This window comes from Mauremys reevesii, linkage group 5 (genome assembly GCF_016161935.1).
Source record: "Mauremys reevesii isolate NIE-2019 linkage group 5, ASM1616193v1, whole genome shotgun sequence".
Classification (NCBI taxonomy): domain Eukaryota; kingdom Metazoa; phylum Chordata; order Testudines; family Geoemydidae; genus Mauremys; species Mauremys reevesii.
This window is the reverse complement of record NC_052627.1, coordinates 3,924,559-3,948,159: the sequence shown is the minus strand read 5'-3', so window position 1 is coordinate 3,948,159 and position 23,601 is coordinate 3,924,559. Positions and strand designations below refer to the sequence as shown.

Here is a 23,601-nt window from a genome sequence, read left to right as displayed (position 1 = left end):
TCTCACTTGCAGCCGCACTGCTGGAAAAACATAGGCCTAGCCTACAGTTCTATAGCCACTCTGAGACCTAGCAAACTGACCAGCATTGGGCTCTTTCGTGCACTGCATCTCATTTCTTTTTTGGTCACAGACTCATAGCAGTGTTATAAAATATACAGACTTGACCAGCTAAGCCAGACCCTTACTAGACCGAAGGAAAAAGGAGAGCGATAGGAAAGAGGAAATAAGGTAGGTAAGGAAGGGTATTTACTGCAGGGTCAGGGGGGGTAGAGACAGTCTCACATGCCAGGGATGTTTGGGAATTCATCCAGAGCTGGTAAGGTTGTGATGTCATCTGAGTCCATCTCTCTGACCCAGTCTGATCTGGTCGTCTCTCAGGATTAGGATGAAGAAGGCCCTGGGTCCCAGCGAAGGGGGCAGTCATGAGGGTGAAGTTCACTCCAGTAGCCAATTTTTCTCCAAAAGTCTCTTTAAGGACCCAAAAAGGAAGTGAAGGCTTGTCCCCGCCTTATTTTGTACACCAATAGCCTAATGTACACCACCAATTTGGGCTAACTGATTTTTGGACTCACTGTTCTTGTTTCCCAGGCATGAACTTAACCCTGTCCTTGAATGATCAGGAGCCCTTTTTGTTTGGACTAATTCAGCCTGTCTCCCTTTTGGACCTTTCCCCATCAACATTTATTGTTTCAGGTTATTGTGACATCTGAGGAATGTTCATTCGCATCTTATAATTAAACTCACAAGTAGGGTAAATTTGTAGGCCCAGTTATCACAACAGAGCTCATCTCTTCCTGTCAGTAATTCACCTCCCAGCTTCTCCTACTGCTAGTGCAGAGCTGATCAATTTAATCTTGAAGGTGCTATGATACGCACCGATACTTAAATTTCAACATTTTATTAAGATGATGTTTAAAAAAAAAGTGTATGGTAGAGTTTAGGCGTAGAAGTTTCTGGTGATCAGGGAATAACGTACAGATTATCGAGGGGGTGCGAAGTTTGGTTTAAGATTGGGTGGCGTAAGGAATACATAATCTGCAATAGCCCCGATTGGGGGTAAAACGTTAATGGGTCAAGGTACAGACACTGAGATAGGAGGGTGTTGTTCATATGATGGCTATGTTCAGGTGTGGAGTATAATGAATGGATACCATGATGAGGATGGATTGACCCTCATTTGGTGAGGTTTAATGTTCAGTTACCTTATGGTTCCAGTTCATATGGTCCAATGGAAAAAGTCTCTTGGTCACTGAGATTCTATCTGCCAGCGGGGGTGTGACCTGGCACTGTACCTGCTGCTTGGTCTGCCTCTGCTACAAAGTAGCTCACCTCAGATCCTCGGGGTTCACTGAGCTGAGGCTAACCTGATACACAGGAACAGCTTTAAACAGCGCCATCTCTGCCTGTGCTCTCACCTTCACTTGGCAGGTAACAAAAGGTATCAAGTGGCCTTCCAGATTCTGGAGTGGATGACAACACCTGACCTTATATCACAAGTTAGCACACTTCCATCCCGGGCACACCACACGATCCATTGTCTACAGCCAAGCACTGAGGTACAACCGCATCTGCTCTAACACCTCAGACAGAGACCAACACCTACAAAATCTCCATCAAGCATTCTCAAAACTACAATACCCGCACGAGGAAATAAGGAAACAGATCAACAGAGCCAGACGTGTACCCAGAAGCCTCCTACTGCAAGACAAACCCAAGAAAGAAACCAACAGGACTCCACTGGCCATCACATACAGTCCCCAACTAAAACCCCTGAAACGCATCATCAGGGATCTACAACCCATCCTGAACAATGATCCCACACTTTCACAGGCCTTGGGTGGCAGGCCAGTCCTCGCCCACAGACAACCTGCCAACCTGAAGCATATTCTCACCAGTAACTGCACACTGCACCATAGTAACTCTAACTCAGGAACCAATCCATGCAACAAACCTCGATGCCAACTCTGCCCACATATTTTCACCATCACAGGACCTAACCAGATCAGCCACACCATCACTGACTCATTCACCTGCACGTCCACCAATGTAATATATGCCATCATATGCCAGCAATGCCCCTCTGCTATGTACATCGGTCAAACTGGACAGTCTCTATGGAAAAGGATAAATGGACACAAATCAGATATTAGGAATGGCAATATACAAAAACCTGTAGGAGAACACTTATAATAATAATAATAATAATAAACACTTCAGCCTCCCTGGCCACACAATAGCAGATCTTAAGGTGGCCATCCTGCAGCAAAAAAACTTTAGGACCAGACTTCAAAGAGAAACTGCTGAGCTCCAGTTCATCTGCAAATTTGACACCATCAGCTCAGGATTAAACAAAGACTGTGAATGGCTTGCCAATTACAGAACCAGTTTCTCCTCTCTTGGTTTTCACACCTCAGCTGCTAGAAGAGGGCCTCATCCTCCCTAACTGAACTAACCTCGTTATCTCTAGCCTGCTTCTTGCTTGCTTATATATACCTGCCCCTGGAAATTTCCACTACATGCATCCGATGAAGTGGGTATTCACCCACGAAAGCTCATGCTCCAAAATGTCTGTTAGTCTATAAGGTGCCACAAGACTCTTTGCTGCTTTTAGAAAGTTATAGGTTTTTGGTCTTAGTCTGTGCCCATTTAAGAAGGCCAAAAGTTTCCAGAATGATTTCTACTACAGAGACCGAGACCATGGGACATTTTTGGAGCTTGGCTAGACAATTTGATTTGCTATGACAGTTGGTGAGTGACAATAGACCTCAGTTCTGAAAAATTGGAGGTTCCTAGCTTCAAATGTAATTCAGCTCATTTCCATACCATCCTGCCGCAGAGAAGCTGAATGCTTTGTTCAAACAGTGAAGCATGCCTTAAGAGCCTACAAATCTATTGTGAGTCATCAGTAGAAACTGGACAATCTCTTACTTGCCTACAGGAATATACCACATGCTACTATCCAGGAGTCACCTATAACTCTTTTCTTGAAGCAATCTTTATGTACCTGTTGGGACCTCCTGCATCCTGATATTGCCTCATGTGTAGCCAAATCTCAAGCTATGCAAATTGATAGACAACATGAGACTTGCCATTGTTCTTTTACTGTGGACTTGCTCTGAAGTGAAATGGGCACCTTAAAAAAAAAGATTCCTTTACCTCCCTAGGTGACCCATTCCAGTGCTTCACCATCCTCCTAGTGAAAAAGTTTTTCCTAATATCCAACCTACACCTCTCCCACTGCAACTTGAGACAATTACTCCTTGTTCTGTCCCCTGGTACCACTGAGAACAGTTTAGATCCATCCTCTTTGGAATCCATCTTTCAGGTATTGAAAGCAGCTATCAAGTCCCTCCTCATTCTTCTCTTCTGCAGACTAAATAATCCCAGTTCCCACAGACTCTCCACATAAGTCATCTGCTCCAGCCTCCTTACTTAGAGGTTTTTAAGGTCAGATTTGTCAAAGCCCTGGCTGAGATGATTTAGTTGGGGGTTGGCCCTGCTTTGAGCAGGGGGTTGGACTAGATGACCTCCTGAGGTCCCTTCCAACCCTGATATTCTATGATTCTATACATGAAGAAATTGTAAATTGCATGGGACCTGTTTCATTCATGGTAAAACTATCCAATGGTATTTTATGGAAAGATATGGACCAGTCAAAGCCTCAATGAATACTGGAGTTCAGGACTGTTCCAGTAGGGCTTTTTGTTATTCTGATCAAACCTCCTGCTGTTACAACCCCTCAATTCAATGACTTTGGTACCAGCTCCGGTTGTTTCCTTACCACTAACTGCTGCTGAACCATCACTCTGTTATCCCAAGAGCGTGAAAACCAGGTGTGCAGCAGCTGAACTCGTTGTTTGGTCAGTGAGTTGCTATTCCAAGGTGGAGAACTCCCTTACAAGGTGGTAGTCCACTCACGACTTTTAGCTAGGTGATATAGTCGTTTATGTTAGCAATACAAATAATAATGTGTGCATGCTGGGGAAAGATTTTTAAAGTAGAGTGGAGGAATGTGATGTCCCTTTAAATGTTTGAGCAATCCCCACTCCCCAGTGCAAAGTCTTACTTTCATGTTAGTGTCAGCACAGAGCGGCATTTGTGTCAGCTCCCTCTGTGTCCATCTCCTTCTCTGCTGGTCCAGAGGGAACGGTTGTCTCCCTGCCCCTCCATGGAATTATATAGGATCCCTGGCCCATAATGACGCTGTATTAAGTTTAAGGCCTCCCAAAGATATTGCTATAGCTGTCTAGGCACTAATGTAATACAAGTGGTCAGAGACTAACCGAGATTGGGGCCGTGCTGTGCTAGGAGCTGTACAAACAGACAAGACAAACAAGTGGGAGGAAGCCTGCAGGGAATACATCACATCTCTCTATGTGAGACAGATGCATGTATATCTATCAGTCTCTATAGCGCTAGAGAGAGAGTCATGTACCTTTATTTGCTATTTTTCTCACTGTCTCTGATACTATGGGATAGTATTAAAATGGAAAAAAGTCAATGATGGTTATGAAGGAGATGAGAGAGACACAATGTCGGATAGGAAACAGTCAATATGAAAGTTTTAGAGTTCACTTAAATAGGCAAAAGCTAAGAAATAAAAATGATGACACAGGATGACAAAGCGCCGGGTTTAATTTTTAAAGCAAATTTTACTTAACATTTTCTACAGGCACATTTCCGTCTGTGCAGAGCCCTTCCCTTCTATGGTGACACTGAACACACGACGTCAAGTAACACACAGACTGAAACAATGTTAATGTCAGCTTTGCCTTTTGGCCCAGCTCCCCGGCTGGAGCCCCGCAACCCCACGGTGCCGCTCCCCAGGCCGGAGGGCGGCAAGTCCCGCGGTCCCACTCCCCAAGCCGAGCGCAGCAAGTCCCGCGGACCCACAACCCCGGCCGGAGCCCCGCCACCCCCCGCGGTCCCACTCCCCCGGTCGCAGCGCGGCAAGTCCCGCGGCCCCGCTACCCCGGCCAGAGCCTCGCAACCCAACAGCCCCGCTCTCCCAGCTGGAACCTCGCAACCCCATAGCCCTGCTCTCCCAGCCGTATCCCCGCAACCCCGCACTCCTGGTCCCCCAGCCAGAGCCCCGCAACCCCGCGGTCCCGCTCTCCCGGCCGGAGCCCGGAGGCCCCGCTACCCCGGCTACAGCCCCACAACCCCGCAACCCCAGAGCCCCACTTTCTCGCCCGGAGCCCCACAACCCTGTGGTCCTGCTACCCCGGTCACAGCGCGATAGGTCCCGCGGCCCCGCTACCCCGGCCGGAGCCCCGCAACACCGCACCCCCGCTCTTCCGGCTGGAGGCCCGCAACCCCACGGCCCCGGTGCCCCGGCCCGAGAGTGGCAAGTGCGGCTTCCCATCTCCCACGGCCGGAGCCCCGCAACCCCGCGGCCCCACTACCACCGCCCCGCTACCACCACCGGAGCGCGGAAATCCGAAGTGCCGCCCAGAGAGTATATGCCCCACGAATCGGCCCCGCACTGGCTAAAGCCGGCCCTGGAAGGAAGCATGGCTGATTTAGGCCAGCTGAGGATCTGGCCCATTGTTTCTGAAGTGCTGCCCAAGCAGCATTTATAATGCACAGCCTTCTTTGACACATTGGCAGAGCATGAACCCTAGCCTCATCCAGTCAGGGGTAAGAGCAGGGAATGCTGCCTGCATGGAAATACTGACATTTTGTACAATCAAAGATGTGTCACTAAAGTATGGGGTATGTCTACACTGCAGCTGGGAGCAAGCCACCGGGCCTGAACAGGCAGATTCATACCAGCAGAGCTTGAGCTGGCAGGCTGAGAGGAGCAGTGTGAACGCTTCACCTTGGGATCTCAAGCCCACCTGATTGCCTAGCCATGAGGGAGCCCAGGCACGGGCCTTCCTTGTATTTGTGAGGATGCATAATACCCCAAAGCAAGTGCCATGGATGGTGTGGCCTGCATGGTCCTTCTCCTCCCCGTGCAGGGGGAGAGGAGGGAAAGGATTGATTGTCCCTTCGGCAGGACCCCACCCTAACCTTCCCCTGGGAGACCCTAGGCTCCAGCTTCTGACTCTGGTTTGTCCTTGACTCTGCTATTCAACTGGTGTCTGTAACCTGGTACCTGATCCCGACTTCCTGGTGTCCTGACCCAGCTCAGCCCCAAGGCTGCTACCCATCTCCTCATTGCAACTTAGCAGCTGGCTGGGACACAGGCCCTGACATGGGCAGACAGAAGAGCTGGCTCCAGGGTCGTGACTGACCCTGGGCTGCAGAATTGGCCACGTCTGCTCTCTGGGCCAGGATGAACACTCCTGGTCCTCCACTCCCAAGCCTGTGGCATGGAATTTGGGGTCAATTTAATGAACCAGGTACCTGCCCTTCCTCGCATACACTTTCTGGGGAGCGCAGTCTCAGAACAGCAAGTATGGTAAGCCTGCAGTTGGCTGTCTGAAAGCAGCAGGGAAGACAGTAATTTCAAGCTGATTGAGGGGTGGGAAGAAGAAATAAAGCCTCAAATCCTTAAAATAATTAAACATCCACCCCAAGCCGGATCTCCAGTTGGCATGAATCCACATGGCCCCACTGAAGTCAATATAGCTATGCCCCTCCTTTCCAGATTGGGAAGGCAGTGATGACCAACAAAAAAAAAGTACAGAGGAGGCCCAGGGGGAAAGAAAAATATTCCGATAATGGAGTGAGGACAAGGCTGGCAAACGCAGTGGCAGCGAAACAACAGATGGGATACAATTTTAGTGAGCAGTCCCACAGATGGTTCAGCAGATGGATCCTGCTGGGTTCAAACAGCTTAGGTGGAATTTTCATCTGCTGATCATGGCAGGCAGGATATCTTCAGAGGGGCCAGGATCTTGGTTTTGTTCAGGTTCTGTACATGCCTATTGTGACAGAAACTAGCAGAGTGCAGTACATTAACCAGGCTTTGCACTTCTTAAACTCTGCTTAGATTCAGACTGTCTCATTCTGAAAGTCAAGGCTTCCTACAAATGGATTTGCAGTCTTGCATCGTATCTGCTAGCCATTTAACCAATAAATGCTGCTCAATGCAAAACCACATCAGCGAGACCAGCAGAGCAAGGATGTTTCTGCTCCAAAAGACTGTGCTGCTGCAGCTTTTGGGTTTGTTAGATCGTCTGTGCCTTGAAAAGCTGAGTCCTTTTGTTCTGGGTTTGTACAGTACTGGCACAGTGGGGTCTTGATCCCTGATTGGGCCCCTTAGAGTAATGCAGAAAGCTGGTGTTATTTTTTTTTTAATTTGACCAGCTTCTGTTGGTGAAAGAGAAGCTTATATCAAGATCTCCTTCAGCTCCGTGTAAGCTCAAAAACTTGGACCACTTTCTGCTGGGGAGAAAATAAAAGGTATTACCTCACTTGTTACCCAGGTGACAGGCCAGTGATGGCTGGTCACTTCCCTGCCGGGGAGTATGGGGTCAGGAAAAAAGCTCTCAGGATAGCTTCAGAGAACTGTTCCAAAGTACACACTAGTATCTAGTGTTTTTATAATTAGTTTGTACAAAACACACAGTTCATAGTGACCCCAACTGGCTCATCACTTCTCCCATGTCCCATCAACTACTTATCAACAAAACATTCCTAACAAGCTTAGCTATAAGCTTCTGTATCAAAGATGCCCAAACTCAAAGTCTCCATCCACTTATTTTCTTTCAGTCTTATAATTTGTTGACTCTTTCCTCCCCTCTTCCCATTCTGATTAGCAGAACTGCCAGCCTCCAGCGAGTATCTGACCTTGCCTCCAGAAGCCCTGCTTGTGCTAATTAACCCTTAACTATGTGATGGTCTATTTTATTAATTCATAGGGCCTGAATGCAGACAATATGACTGCAATTACCTTGATAAAATTCTGGTGTAGCACACCCCTCAATTCCAGGGGAATACTCTCACCTTGTCTCTAAGATGTTGAGTGACTCAGTGTGACACAATGAATGGCAATGAAATTGGAATAAAAACCAGAATAGAATAGTGTAGGAGACACAGGCATAGTGCTATGCTATAGGTTTTGCAATAACTACAGATTGTTTGAGATACATTTTTGCAGGATCAGGGCCTATGTGCTTAACTTTTCCCCGCAGCAGCAGTCCCATTGCTAGGGCTTTCATTTGTATAAATTCCAGAATTCAGTGCAGTGAAGTAGTGTTGATCTGAGCGATTCCGTACATATAGTAGGTGCAATGTTTGCTATTTTAAAGTTTAATTTATAATATATTAATGGGACAAGCCTCAGAAGAGTTGATCGTGGAGAGACTCATGGTGTTACTGGAGGATGTTTTCAGTTAAATCATTGTGCAATGGTTACACAGAATAGCAAACTCTCTCACAACTGCAGGAAGTATTCTGAGCTGCCTCCAGGGGGCAGATCCTCAAAAGTATTTAGGTACCTAACTCCAACTGAAATCAACCCTCAACATCTCTGCTGAGACTGCCAATAAGAATGCAAATTTGGGCAATAACCAAGCAAACACTTAAGTCACCTTTACTCATGTGAGCAGCTCCATTGACTTCAATTGGACTAATTGTGTGAGTAAAGCAATTCACATGCTTATGCGTTGGCTGGATCAGGGCCTTGATTTATTAGGGACGTTTCCATGCAACTTTAACTGAACATAAACATGCTTCATACAGGCTACCTAAAGATGGAATTGGCTTTGTGTTTCTGCCACCATAAACAAGATTTGCACTCACGTCCTAGGCCTTGATCCAGCAATGGGCTCCGCAAGGGTGGAGATCAATGGGTCTCCATGGAAGTGCAAGGGCCTGCCCACACAACACTCCCCAGGGCTCTGGAAGGGTAACGGGTCTCTAATAAAAACAGAGATCTCTTACACAGTGCTTTTCATCATAGATCTAAAAGCGCTTTGAAGGAGATCAGTAATGCCACCTATATTTTACAGTGGAGAAAATGAGGCACGGGGGAAGGTGTCCAAGGTCACTAGTGGACAAACCCAGAATGGAACGCAGGTCTCCCAAGTCTCAATCCAGTGCATTATCTATTTCAACAATGAACTATCCAGTGCCTCAAAATTGCTTATTTTAAACAAGAGCACTGGGGAGAGGGGAAAATATCCACCAAACATTTGGCCTTCAACAATAAGACTAATTCACAAATGATGTATTCATCAGATAATGTTGCTAGCTCTATTCCACATCCACTGAAAACAAATTTCCTAAATAGAGTATGACAGGGCTTGCTTTGGAAAAATGTATTTCTATACCTTCCACATGTCCATTTTACAGAGAACTGGCATGGAGAACAGGCACCCTTCAAGCACTTAATAAAATAGGTTTTCCTTTATGACTTTCATTTAAAATACATTATGAAAAATCACTTAATTCTCCTAAGCTGCTGCCAGGTTTTGAGTAAGTGACTTTCAGGGCCTCTCACCAGTCCTAGAACTAATTTAATATGTTAAAGGGAAACATTGTCAGAGCAGCACGTGGTAGGAAGCACACTGGTTTGGAACGTCACCTCTCTCTGAAGAGATCAGTATCATCAGACCAGGGCCTTCCGAACTAACTGCACAGAAAAGTGAACATCTTTTGTCTTCTTGTCAAATATGTAAACAAGCAAGTTTGGAATAAGAACTGATCTTTCCGAGTGCCAATGATGGGTACAAGCATGTCCACACCTCACAAATCTTTCGTATGGATCAAAGGGAGCCCTAGCCAAAGAAACAATGCCTAGTTTAAAAGATCAGCTTCTTCTCTCATTGAGATCAGTGAGGATTTTGCCATTGACTCTGATGGGAGCAAAGTTAGGCCAATGCTGAGTTTCTGAAAATTCCATTCTATTACCCCATGGTTCAAGATGTTCACCATATAGGATAGGACTATACATGGTATAGCTCTTCTTAAGCATCCCTGAAAGGAAAACATACATGAGATTAAACATCCATGGCCAGCATTTAAGACTTGTTTAGCATTTAGTAGGTTCTTTATAATTATCTCAAAGAAGCAAAACAAGTGTAACTCTCTTTGGTGGCAATAAGAGCAGGTCATAAAAGGGGAACACGTTTCCTGTGTCAAAATTCAAAATGTTTAGATAATTCCCTCCCCTCCCCGCCTCCCAAATCTGTATAGCTGGTCCAAAAACGGGTAAGGTTCCAGCAGAAAGTCATCTCCCTCCATCCCATTTATCTCTCAAACAAACAAACCAAAAAACCCCAAACTAATTAGAGTGTCATTCAACTCCACTGCCACTGTTATTACAAAGTCCAAGAGCTGTCTATTGGTCGAAGTCCTGCTAGATTCATTCCTGATGCATAGAATTTTACTCCCAGGGAACCCTGGTAAAGCCAGTTAGACTCCTTGCACAGAAAGGTACTAAGCAGTCAGAGCAGGCATTGCAGAATCCAGACTGATTTTTGTACTAGGAGTCTCAGTTCTTAAAGTAGCATTACCAGTCTTAATGTTATATTATGTTCTTTACAAAATTATGTTGATTTTTGTGTCTATTCAAAATAGGTTGAAAAGTGGCTCAGTCTCAAGGAGTTAGATTCAAAGGAACCTGGGTGTGACGACACTGAGCATCACAGCACCCACCTTCTCAGTGCTAAGGAAATCACTGGCATTCACAAAGCCAGAGTTAGGTGCCTCAGCACTCTATACAATGCATAGGGATAGAGAGGCACCACAGCATGGGATTCACAAAAGCCAGCAGAAAACCATAGAAATGTAGGGCTGGAAGTGAATTTGAGAAATCAAGTCCAAACCCCAGCACTGAGGCTGCACCAAGTAAACTTAGACCATCCATGACAGGTATTTGTCCAACCTGCTCTTAAACCTTCAGTGAGCGGGACTCCCCAATCTCCCTTGGAAGCCTATTGCAGAACTTAACTATCCTTAGAGTTGGAAAGTTTTTCCTCCTATCTAACCTAGATCTCCCTCACTACAGATTAAGTACATTACTACTTCTCCTATTGTCATTGAATTGGGAGAACAATTAGCCACAGTCCTCTTCATAACAGCTATTAACATATCTGAAGACTTACAAGGTTCATCTCTGTCTTCTTTTCTCAAGAATAAACACGGCCAGTTTTGTCTAGCCTTTCCTTACTGTAATGGAACGCTAAACATCTTATTTAAGCTAACCTCAACTATACCTGGCAAGGACCAGATAGTGAACACATCATGTGTCTTTCTCTGAGAAGGAAGCTCTGTAGCACAGACATTACTTCTGACAAGACATTACAAGACATTACTTCTGACAAGCTAGTGCCAGAGGAGAACAGACAGAAGGAAGAAGAGCAACAAAAGTTCCAAAACAGACAGAAAAAAAATAGTGCAACAAAAGTTTCAGGATCTCTTCAACATGAGACTGACAGACTGGAAGCTGTATTTTGCAAGATTTCAAATTACTACAGAACTCCATAAGGGGACACTGAAGATGATACCCATAATATAAACTGAAGATATACACATAAGTAGGCAGAGCATTACCTTTAAATCCTTTGACATTTCTGAAGAGAGTCAAAAAGATGGCTGTGAAAGGAGTCTGGCTATATTTGACACATTATACCTCAGAGAAGTGTGGTTTATGAAAGAGCATGATTTAAACCAGAAAATTAAAGGACCAGGGGAAAACCTTGATTTTTTCATAGGAGCTCTGCACGCATTGGCTGAAAACTGATTTGAGGAGTGCAAAACATGAAAATACCAGAGACAGGGAACAGAAAAATCTTTCACAGAAGTTACAAATACAGATTTAACCCTATCAAAGCAGTCAACTAGTCCAACAGAGGAGCAAAAGGAAGAAGACACTTGAAAAGACAAAAAAAATAGCTAAGAAAACTGTAAACAGCGTGAGTGTTAGAAGTCATAATAAAAAACGGAGGTAAGGAGAGAGACTTCCCAGGCTAAGAGGGAAAAATTCCAGTCAAACATCAAAGACTCTCAGTCTAAATGCACAAGATGTGGAAAAATTCCTAACCCAAGGAGATGATGTATGGCCAGCCACAGGCTCCAGGTATAATGAATAAGACATGGACATTTTGCAGTTGTTTGCCACACCAAAGCATTCAGGGAATTGACCCATATTACAGATAATAAAGAGCCATTGTTTCTCAGATCTATCATGTGTGATGACAGAGCATTCCTGGAAAGTGAAACTGAATATTCATGGAAAGACTATTTCAATTAAAATTGATGCAGGAACAGATGTCAGTTTGAGAAGGAAATTACAGTCACCTTCAACCCTCCAAGAGGTTAAGTCACTTGACACCGCTCTGGCTAGCTCTGGAGATATTCTGAACTGTATGGACCAGTTCACCACAGAAACAACTTGCAAAGACAAAAGCTTTGTATTCGGAGTGTATGTGATCAAAGTCTCACAGACCAAGAACCTTCTTAGCTGGAGTCATTATGGATTTAGTGAGAAAGATTGAAGAACTCGATGGAATATATGATATTTGTCTTTTGAAAGGAGATCCAGTACAAGTCAACTTAGGACAACTCTGAACCATATAGGACAAGACTTCTGCCAGACAGTCCTTGGAAGAGACTAGCTGCAGAGTCGTAGTGGAGTATTTTTTGAGTTATATAGAAATAATGTCCTTTAAAGACATGTTGCAGTGTTATCAAGAAACTGAAGTGTGCTTTGCTCATTTCAGAATTCTAGACCAACTAGCAATGGACCACAATTCTCTGCAGCAGAATTTAAGTCATTCTGAATAAATTATTTTGATGATATTACTAACAGCTCACATTACCCACAAGCAAATGGAGAGGCTGAGAGAGCTATACAGTGAGCCAACAATATCCTCCAGCAGGAAGAACCATTCCTTGCTCTTCTGAGTTACAGACCAACACCAATAGCAGCTACTGGATAGTCCAGCACAACTCCCGATGGGCAGGCAACAAGAACTACTGTTCCAGTTTTGGCAAAGAATGTAGCTCCAAAGTGACCAGACAAGAAGAGTCAAATCAGATAAGTGGCAAAACGGGCTTATGAACACTCATACAACAGACGTCACTCAGAGAGCTGCCGGGTCTAGAACCTGCTTACTGTGTCCACGTCAAAATGGATGGAAAGAGAGGATAGAAAGCTCCAGCTTTCATTAAAAAAAAAAAAAGCTTCATTGCCTGAAGGGGAATGTCTGAAAAATGCAAAATACTTTAGGCTGACTTTTTAGAAATCTATGATTAATGTAGGCTCTGAAGATAGATATGTTCCTTTCCCCTCCCTTTAGCCTAACCCCCTTTATGTACTTTTTGTATATTTATAGGTTGTTTTTCCAAATACATCAGATACACCAGATTAAATATAATACACAGAGTTCATTGCAGGATCATATATGACCAAGAGCATTGCTCTGTTGACATTTACCATTTGTTCCTCACAGTCAACAAAGCAAACTCTACAGATGTGGATGCAGAACAAGAGGATGTTGGATTCCCGGTCACTGCCAGAGAACCAAGTTGTTGTGTGCTCAGGCTGTATAACTAGAAAGCCAGTATGATGGGGGTGGGGGCAAACTCCAGCCTGCAAGCCATTTAAGCCAGCCCGTGAGCTCCAGCTGGGGCACTGGGGCTGGACCACGCAGCTCCTGGAAGCCATGGCATGGCCCCGCTCTGAGGGTCACCGGCCACTCCGTGCCTAGGAGCCAGAGAAGGGACATACCACTGCTTCCAGGAGCTGCTTGAGGTAAGTGCTGCTTGTAGCCTGCACCCTGAGCCTCTCTCCATGACAAACCTCCCTGCCCCAGCCCTGATTCCCCCCTCCCGCTCTCCAAACCCCTTGATCCCAGCATGGAGCACCCTCCTGCACCCCAAACCTCTCATCTCCAGCCCCACCCCAGAGCCTGCACCCAACCCCAATTTTGTGAGCATTCCACCATACAATTTCTATTCCCCTATGTGGCCCTCCTCAGGCCAAAAAGTTTGCCCACCCCTGCAGTATGATATGTACTGAACTTCTCTATCATGCTGTCTTTGTGAATTTTGTGAGCAGGGAGATGTCATGAAATGCTAAAGTGAACTACTGTTCAGCAAGTAGGTGGAGCTGTGTGCAACATCCTTCATTTAAGCTAACCTCAGCTGTACCTTGCAGAGGACTAAAGGATCATACAGTGAACACATCTGGTGTGTGTCTCTCTGAAAAGGAAGTTGTGGCCAGTCCATATCTGGTACAGAGGCTGACCTGAATAGCTGCTACTAGCAACTTCCCATTTATAAGGTGAACAATGCACTCATAGGTCTTTTTTTTAAACTTTTTATCATTTTTCTTGCTCTCCTCTGGACTCTCTCCAATTTGGCCACATCTTTCCTAAAGGCTGGCATCTAGAATTGGTCACAGCACTGCAGCTGAATAGGGAGTTGCCACCTCGGAGGGGAGTGCTCTAAGCATTGAGCTATGGGATATTCTGGGGTAGGGACTCCCTCAGCCTCTCCTGATGGCGCTCTTCCACAGAGGATAAGGAATTTAAAAGTCAGTCATTGGAGCAGAAGGGACTGGATACTTGATCTGCCACAGCGGTCCCATAGCCAAGGGAAGTACCCTAACCACTGAGCTGAAAATGAGGAGGGAGGTCCTTCCCTCTCCTGCACATTTTGTGTGAGCTCACCTATGGGGCCTGGTCTGGTAAGCAAGCTCTGGACACTTACCAGATCAAGGCCTGCAAGCAAGTTAGGTGGAGGAACGCCTCTCTTCCCCGGTTCATGTATTGCTCTGGGGCTTAGGCATCTGGATACCTGGTGTGGGGCTTCACTGCACATGCTCAGAAGCAGAAATGTAGGTGCCTAGGGAACCTTTATGTAAAAATGGTGTTAGATATGTATGGGATTGGCAGCAGCTGTGTGGGAGTTTTGTGATCCCAGTGGGGTCTGATTGTGGGATGTTGGTACCTAAAGTGGCAGTTCAGCACATAAGTCCCTTTGTAACTCTAGCCCAAGGAGCCTTTTGCTGTCCAATTTCCAAAAAATCTAAGCCACAAGTTTCTCATTTGTTAGGTAACTATCCAGTATTTCTCTAGAACGATTCTCACATAATTTTTTCCTTTAGTCTAACATTTTGTAAGATAATGTTCAATTCCCAAACTCTTCTTGTTCACCCAATTAGACCTGTAGGATTCTGATACAGTGGCAGGTAGCTCCAGCCCAGTTTACTAACACAAGGCACTTAATTTATAGTTACAGGCACAAGGTGTTTTTGTCTTTACGGTTAGACACATATCCTCTAGGATACTTTAAAGAAGAAGCTCAAAGACTTGTAACAGCCATATCACATATCACAGAAAGATTGTACACAGCATGACTGTAATGGAGAATTAGGAAACAATATAAAGCCCCTTTAAAACAATCCAAACTGACATTCAAAAAACTTTGCTAATCCCTTATAAAATAGCATATTGGTGAAAGTTAGTCCTTACTATCTACCCATATTTATACAATTTTTGCTACAACTACAAAGGCAGATCACAGCAGCTTGACAGTGAAGGAATGCCAAGGATCTAGGCACATGTATTTGCCATAGGCAAATAAATCCTAAGGTTTTAAATAAATGACATGGTAGAAACACAGATAGTAGGAAAACTCCCTGTTGAGTTTCTAATCATAGAGTTTTCAATAGGCAAATCCATTCACCCTCTTTCAGTAGAGCCTTCTGTCCAAACATGAAGCCAGGTGGTTTGAAGTAAACTTCATAGAATATTAGAGACCTCAAGAGATCATAGAATCATCTAGTCCAACCCCTTGCTCAAAGCAGAACCAAGCCCCAAATGGCCCCTTCAAGGATTGAACTCATAAGCCTGGGTTTAGCAGGTCAATGCTCAAACCACTGAGCGATCCCTCCCCCAGAACATGTAAGCTCTGCTCCTTTTGAAGGCTCTTTTATAAATAATAATAATAAAAAAATCACATCTGTTCAGGAAGGTTGGTGGCAAAATCAGTTGTTTATTGGCCTGTGGTCATTGCCATGTGAAAGAGCACCGGCTCTCCACTTTAGTAAAGAGAATAATTTTGAAAATGTTGGCCCCAGTTTTTCAAAATGGGAGCCTAGTTAGGCTCCAAAATCCATATTGCAGCACCTAAGTGGTAATGATTTCAATGGGAGCTGTTGGGTGCTCAGTATTGTTGAAGATTTGGGAGCCTAAATAGATTTAGGGTAAATATTTCTAGAGCCCTTATGTCACTTAGGAGCCTTTGAAAAATCATCCTAAAAGAACAACTTTAGGCTCCATTTTTTGAAGAGGATGGCCAGGGTATATTTCTATGGGAAATACGAGCAACCCAGTTTACATCATACAGTGCTGCTGCCTCCTAGCCCAGTACACAAACCCCTAGTTTTAGAGAGCATATTGATAAGCAGTACAACCAGAGCAGAAGGCAGGTCATTGCTTTTACCGAATCCTGTGTTTCCCTGAATGATATGGAAAAGTCCCCTAAAATGTATTATGGTTAAAACCAATAGGGAACTATAGAAGGGTAATTGGGTTCTAATCGACATTACTCTAAGTCTTAAGAACTCAATAAAGGATGAATTACTGTCTATACATTTTCTTTAGCCACCCTCTATAATTCTAACAAGAGGATAGAATTATCTATTAAATCCTGCAGAATAGTTTACAGGGGGGAAAAATGCTATAGACAGGTTATTTTTTCTACTAGATCCAGTAGTGTTTTTCTATAATTCACTACACTGAGAAGTGTAATTCACCGCTCACTACTGGAACACTGTCTAACACATTGTGGTTTTGCCCCCTTCCCCATCCTTACAGTGGAAAATCCACATTTGGAGGAAATTGAGCCTATGCTATGGAGTTTAAAACAAAAACCAAGTTCCTTAGCTCGTATCCTGTAGCAGACTCAAACAAGCCACTAGGGAGTGGCTTAAGGCTGAGTTACACTATTCAGCTATTCTCCTCTCTGCTACCTTTAGAAGTATATTCTAAAAGCTGACCAAAAAAGCACCTCAAATACATGCTCAGTACATGACTTTCGAAAGTCAGCAACTTTATCAAGTCTCATAACTAGAGCCAGTTGAGAATATTCCAACAACAACAACAAATTGTTTTGCAGAGCATCATATGTCAGGGTCCCCCCATATGATTCATCCCCAGAACTTATGGTTCACTTGAAATTTCTTTTAAAAAATGTTTGGGTCCAAACTGGAATAAATCCAAGTTTTGAAATATCAGTTTCCTGTAAACTGGAGGATGTGAATTTTGAACAGCTCTGCTCATGACCATTTTCCTTTGGAAGAAGAGGACCCTCTCCTCAGTGAGGACTCTGTCTATGGCAAATTTTGTCCTCCCCCCCCCAAAAAAAATGGAGGGTATTTTTAAGTGGGGAAAAAAGTAAATTGTTTAATATCTTCAAATTTAGAGAGGGCTTAACTGTTTTTCGGATTTAACTTTATACAATTCACTTTTGCATAGAGACCAAACCTGAAAATTTCATCCCAAAAGGCAAACATTTTTGAAAGTTGTCATTATATCCCATTTTCTGTCATGAACATGAAATCTTAACTACATTAGTTCATAATCAGTATCCTGTTATTCTACAATTATTGGAGAAGACAATGTGGACTAGTGGATAGAGTACTGGATAGGAACTCAGGAGAATAACTTCTCTTGCTGGCTTTGCCACTGACCTGCTTTATAGCCTTGGGCAAATCACTTTCCCCCCCCCCCCCTTTGTCTTGTCTGTTAGATGGCAAACTTTTCAGGGCAGGGATTGCCTCCTGCTAGGAGGTTGTACCACAGTGGGGTGCCATCTTGCTCAAGACCTTCACATACTGCCTGTACCTCCATGGCCTTTTCCTACCTCTCAAGCACCACCGCCTGGCCAGGTCGCTGTACAGCACGCTACTTCTGGAGCCATCCCACCTCTTCAGGCCTCTCCAGACCATACCCTTTGTTCAGTCTCCTTCTCCCAACCATCCGGCACAAATTCTTTCCAAAGACAACACAAACTCACACAGGCTTCACCCCAGTTTCAGTTCTACACAGCCCCCTCCTTCCTGAGAGTCTGTCTGCTTCCCAGAGCCTCCTGCCTAGAGTTTGTCCTGCTCCACAGTCCATTCCAGGTACACCTTTGCAATCTGTCCATTGCTTCTTAGCAGGTGCCTCCCAGCCTGGAAACCTTCCCCTAAGTGGCTCCTGATTACATAGCCACCCTCTGGTCATCTGAGTTATTCTCTCTCTCAATCACATTCCTCCCTTGATGCTTCTAAACTGCCATAACACAAATAATAGTAATTTAATATCTATTGGAGTCTTATGGCAAAAGTTTTAGTTTAGTTTAGCATCACAGAATTTAAAACTCGGTGGAGTAATTTTGCTGAAACTTCCCAAAATGTTGACACAGAGACCAGACCTGCATCTAAAAAATCATCCTGGAAGAAAACTCTTTGAGAAAGTGGGGAGTAACTAAGCAAAAAAATGGAAGTTAGAACTCAGCATTGACTATGTAGCTTTTGTTACTTCAAAAAGCTAGAGCCTGTGTGTTTCTACAGTACAGTATATACTATTTCAGAAAGGACACAATGAGTCAAATTCTCCCTGCGATTATGAATTTGGCCTTGAATATTTTACTCAAAATAGCTATCCAGGGAAATGGCTATAGTTAATTGACCCTACTCTTGGCAATTACTCTAAAGTGGAATCTTTCTTTATGGGAAAGAGTCATTGGTAACAGGCAGAAAATAAAAAAAAAATCCTTGAGTTTGTACCTTGCTTTCAACAAGCAAAAGGAAAGAGCACAAAGAAATGTCAAGCACAAAACTCAAAAACAACTACTTCAACCGTAAGTCAGGTCTGTCTGAGGTATCTCAACACCCCATTCTCTCCTTCTCCCATTATAGTCATAAAATGTTCATGTTTGCGCTCCACACCACGTGTAGAGGAGGAGGAAAGGGAGTACGTAGTGCCAGAATACTTGCTGTTGAAAAGCCAGTTTGGAAATTCTTGCCAGGCCATGTGAAATTGTGAAAATGATAGAAAAAGTGTCCTAGTAGCAAAGATTAAGGATCAAATCTTCCCTGGGTGTAAATCAACACAGTTCCCTTGATTGCAACAGAGCTAAGCTAATTTACATCAGCTGGGGATCTGGCCCCAACTCCACTCCTGCAATCCAGTGCATGCTGGCGTTCACCAGCTGAAGCCAATGCAACTCTGAACAAATGCAAACCTCTACCCCCATGTGTTTCTGACTGCAGAATTTGGGCTATATTTTGCAATGAGCTCATAGACTCGGACTTTAAGGCCAGAAGGTACCATTGTGATCATCTGGTCTGACGTCCTGCACATTGCAGGCCACAGAACCTCACCCACCCACTGCTGTAATAGGCCCATAACCTCTGGCCCATTTAAAGAATTCAAGTTATAGAGAATCTACCATTCTAGTTCAAACTGGCTAGTGACTGTGCCCCATGCTGCGGAGGAAGGTGAAACCCACCCAGCGTCTCTGCTAATCTGCCCTGGGGGAAAATTCCACCCCAACCCCAAATATGGTGATGAGTTAAACCCCGAGCATGTGGGTGAGACCCACCAGCCAGCCACAGGGGAAAGAATTCTCTGTAGTAACTCAGAACCTTCCTCATCTAGTGTCCCATCTCTGACCACTGGAGATATCTGCTCATAGCAGTAGAGGATGGGGCATATGCCATTGTAGGCAGTCCCATCATATCATCCCCTCCATAAACTTATCAAGCTCAGTCTTGAAGCCAGTTAGGTATTTTGTCTTTACTGCTCCCTTTGGCAGGCTGTTCCAAAACTTCATGCCTTTGATGGTTAGAAACCTTCTTCTAATTTCATGCCTAACCTTGCTGAAGGCCAGTTTATATCCATTTGTTCTTGTGCCAGCATTGGCCCTTAATTTAAATAACTCCTCTGCCTTCCTAGTGCTCTTTGCTTTCTTTGCATTTGTGTTTAAACAAATGAATTTCTGGAACTCCTCAGTGATGGATGTACATGGGGATTTGCAGAGTTGTCAGAAAGAAGTGATTGCCCTAGAAGCATGTTTCAGCCCTGCAGTGCTGGAGAACATGGAACTCTACAACAGCTTGCCAGCAACTTATTCTGCCAGACACTGTAAGTGGAATTCTAGTCCGATTGAAGTAAGTGGTAAAACTCCCATGGACATTTGTAGCAGCAGGATTTCAACCTATAATTCTATACAGCCGATGTAAATCCAAGCACACACAGAAGCATAGGCTCAGTGTTGTTTGGTTGCCAGATCCCTAGCAGTTCATTTTGGTCTTTAACATAAGAACAGCCATGCTTGGTCATACCAGTGGTCCATCAAGCTCAGTATCCTGTCTTCCAACAGTGGCCAATGTCAGGTGCCCCAGAGGGAATGAACAGAACAGGGAATCATCAAGTGATCCATCCCCTGTCACCCATTTCCAGCTTCTGGCAAACAGAGGCTAGGGACACCATCCCTGCCCATCCTGGCTGATAGCCATTGATGGACCTATCCTCCATGAACTTATCTAGTTCTTTTTTGAACCCTTTTATAGTCTTGCCCTTCACAACATCCTCTGGCAAGGAGTTCCACAGGTTGACTTTCCATTGTGTGAAGAAGTACTTCATTTTGTTTGTTTTACACCTGCTGCTTATTAATTTTATTTGGTGACCCCCTAGTTCTTGTGTTATGAGAAGGTGTAAATAACACTTCCGAATCAACTTTCTCCACACCAGTCATGATTTTATAGACCTCTATCATATCCCCCCTCAGTCGTCTCTTTTCCATCTGAAAAGTCTCTCTCTTATTAATCTCTCCCCATATGGAAGCTGTTCCATACCCCTCATCATTTTTTATAATTGTACTTATTATAGGGGTTTAAGTGGGGCATAGGGCCAAGATTTCCAAACTGGGGACCTAAACTCGGGTGTCTAGAAGCACATTTATTAATTCAATAAGTGGTCTGGTTTTCAAAGTCCTGAGCACCCACTGATGTTGATAGGAGCTGCTGGGTGCTTGGGTACTTTAACTAATCAGGCCATTTATTTAGGATCTGAAATTAGCTACAATGAGATTTTTGAAGGACCTTAAGTGCAGGCAAACTCATTGAAATGCAGGTGTTAGGGGCCAGACTTTCAAAAGTCCTTAGCACCCAGCAGCTCCCATTGTTCTGGGCCTGCTTCTGGGTGCTGGTTGTGTTTGAAAGTCTGGCTCTAAAAGGACAGGGCCCAATCCTGTTCCTGTTAAAGTCAGTGGGAGTTGACAATGTTCAGAGCTCAGGGGGAAAGGTTGGGAGCTTGTAAGCTCAGGCCCAAAGCCCTCTCTGACAACCGGAAGCAGGATTAGGCTCAGGTGTTGCTAGTAAAGCCGGGCAAATCATGCTAAAAAGTATCAGCTGACTATTGGATTAAAAACATGTTGTGAAATTTGTCAAATAATGTAATCAAAGACTATGACTCTGAATTGCTTTAGCTTGGCACAGAATGGGAAGCTCCCCAAACGATCACTGAGTAAATGATTTAACCAGTAACACTTGATTAGCTCTATAGTAATTAGGGGAAACCTGTAGCAAAAGGAGTGAAATTAAACTATTCCTCAAGTGGACCTGGGTACTTCAGAATATTCCAACAAGAATTAAACCGCTTTCCTCTACCATATTCTTGCTTATTTACCATTATGGGGTAAGTAACTGTCTGTTGGAGCCAATGCTGTGAAAATAAGCAAGCAAAGTCCAGTGTGTTTTTCTTAAATTCTACGGAACTTCAAAGTTCTTGTCTTTCATAATTACTGTCACAGTTCAGGCCAACTGCAGCTGTATTCCCCCTCCGTGGTCCACCAAGGGCACCTACTCTCGCTCCAGATTCCTCAGCTGTCATCCCTCCTGGGTGGAGACCTGCGTTGCTCTCCTTCCTGGCTGGGGTATATCCAGGTTACACAGTTCCCTTCCTTTGCGGTGATATCCCCAGCAAGCCAGCCTGCCCAGTGTCTCGGCTCTGCTTTCTCTTCAGAGGCTATCAACAGCATAATTGGCCATTGAGATAAGTCACCACTCAGCTCTTTCTAAGCAAGCACATTTATTCTTCAGGTGAAAGCATCACACAGGAAACATATTAAAAACCATAAACAAACTTACACACATGCTAATTGGCTTACCGGAGATCACCCCAAATCCAACAAAGGCTCTGGCCAGTGACCCACCCTTCAATCCCTACCCAAGGGGTTTTTCTGAGGTGGCAAGTTCATACCAGGTTTTGCTCAGAGACGGTGAAGTCCTTCCACCCCTTCACAGGAAGGATTGCCTCTCCTATCCAGGATAGAAGGTCTTGTCCATTTGCTGGATCAGAAAGCAGACCCCGAGTCAGTGTTAACTCAGGCTATTTATACAAAAGTCCTTTCTTTGTCTGTTGGTCCCTGGAGAATCCAGTTTGATCCAACATATATGAGGTTCTCCAGGTGGTGGTACTTCTCTGCAGGTGTTACAACAGGAGAGAATTTGCCTCATCATTCCCTCTCCCCTGCACTATTCTTGGTTCCTGGAGAGCTGGGGTCCCCTTCCCCCATGGAATTACATGCAGTCCCCAGCCCACAATGATACATAAACTTAATACAGTAAGATCTCCCAAAGAATTACAGGAAAACTGCTCTATGTCACAATTACTAACTTACAGGAAAACAGTAGCAGTAAAAACAAAATCTGTAGCAGGCAAATAACCCAATGTGACTAACTTTCCAACTCATTTGGCCCTAGATACTATAGGATTCTCCAGAACAACAGCAAATATTTCGTCTCGTCAACTTTCTTTAAAGCCTTTGTGGAATCACTGCAGCAAGCTGCGAGTATTGACTGAAATGAGGAAAGCTCTTGTGCTCCTGTTCCACAAAAAGCATAGACTGGTTTGTAATCATTGCAGTCCAGCCCAGTTAGTTAGTTCAGAGAATGCCAGAAAAACTTGTCAAGCATACAAAATTCATCCATGAAGATATATAATCCAAAACCGACCTCAGATTTGCCGTGAGCTGCTCCTAGCTAGAGCTGTGTGGAGACAGGTAATTGAATTTTGATATTAAGAAAATTGGTTTCTTTCCAATTTTGACTGAAACCCAAAAGGTTTGAAAGTCTCTGAAAAAGGGAATAGCCCCACAGGGCCAGGCTAGTCTAGCAGGGGAGCTGGGATCCCACAAGGCCCAGCTGAGCCAGGAGCTTCAGCGCTTGGGAGCTGCAGCTCTCAAAGCATCCAGGCGAGAGGCTGGGAGCCAGGCAGGCTGCCAAGGAGCAGGGCAAGCAAACTGGCAGGAAACCAGGCAAGCTTCTGATGGAAATCTGCATGGCTCCTGCTGCACCTTTGTTGAAATCAAAGCATCTCCATGACACATTTTGATTTCAATGGATTGTCATTCTCCAATGGAAAAAATGTTCCACTGGAGCATTTCTGATTCTCTCTCTCTCCTCCCTGCCTCACCCTGTGCAGCTCAAGCCCTCTTACATTCACTCACTCTACATCACATACCTTCCCAAGGTGTGCTAAAAACTACCCCCCACCCATCAGATCTGACCCTCCATCACCATGTCCCAGCAGCTCAGCATCTCCTCCAGCAGCCTTTCAGGGGCCTTGAGGCCCTGCACAGACCTCCCCTCACCACCTCTCTCTCTTCCTGTCACCTACATCAGGCAACGCAGTCCCTGAGCATTGC

At 44.6% G+C, this 23,601-nt stretch overlaps 1 long non-coding RNA gene across 3 annotated transcripts; it reads right to left on the bottom strand.

The window, feature by feature from the left end:
* Positions 1–256: 256 nt before the first annotated feature.
* LOC120406668 lies at positions 257–23,601 on the bottom strand. 3 transcript variants are annotated; one of them, XR_005599464.1, is made up of 3 exons: positions 23,474–23,601; positions 22,155–22,376; positions 257–397 (listed from the first exon to the last, which is right to left on the bottom strand). It is a non-coding gene; the product is annotated as an uncharacterized LOC120406668 (long non-coding RNA). The 3 variants fall into 3 exon arrangements; XR_005599463.1 differs by lacking the exon at positions 257–397 and adding an exon at positions 21,535–21,920; XR_005599462.1 differs by lacking the exon at positions 257–397 and having other exon boundaries at positions 21,967–22,376.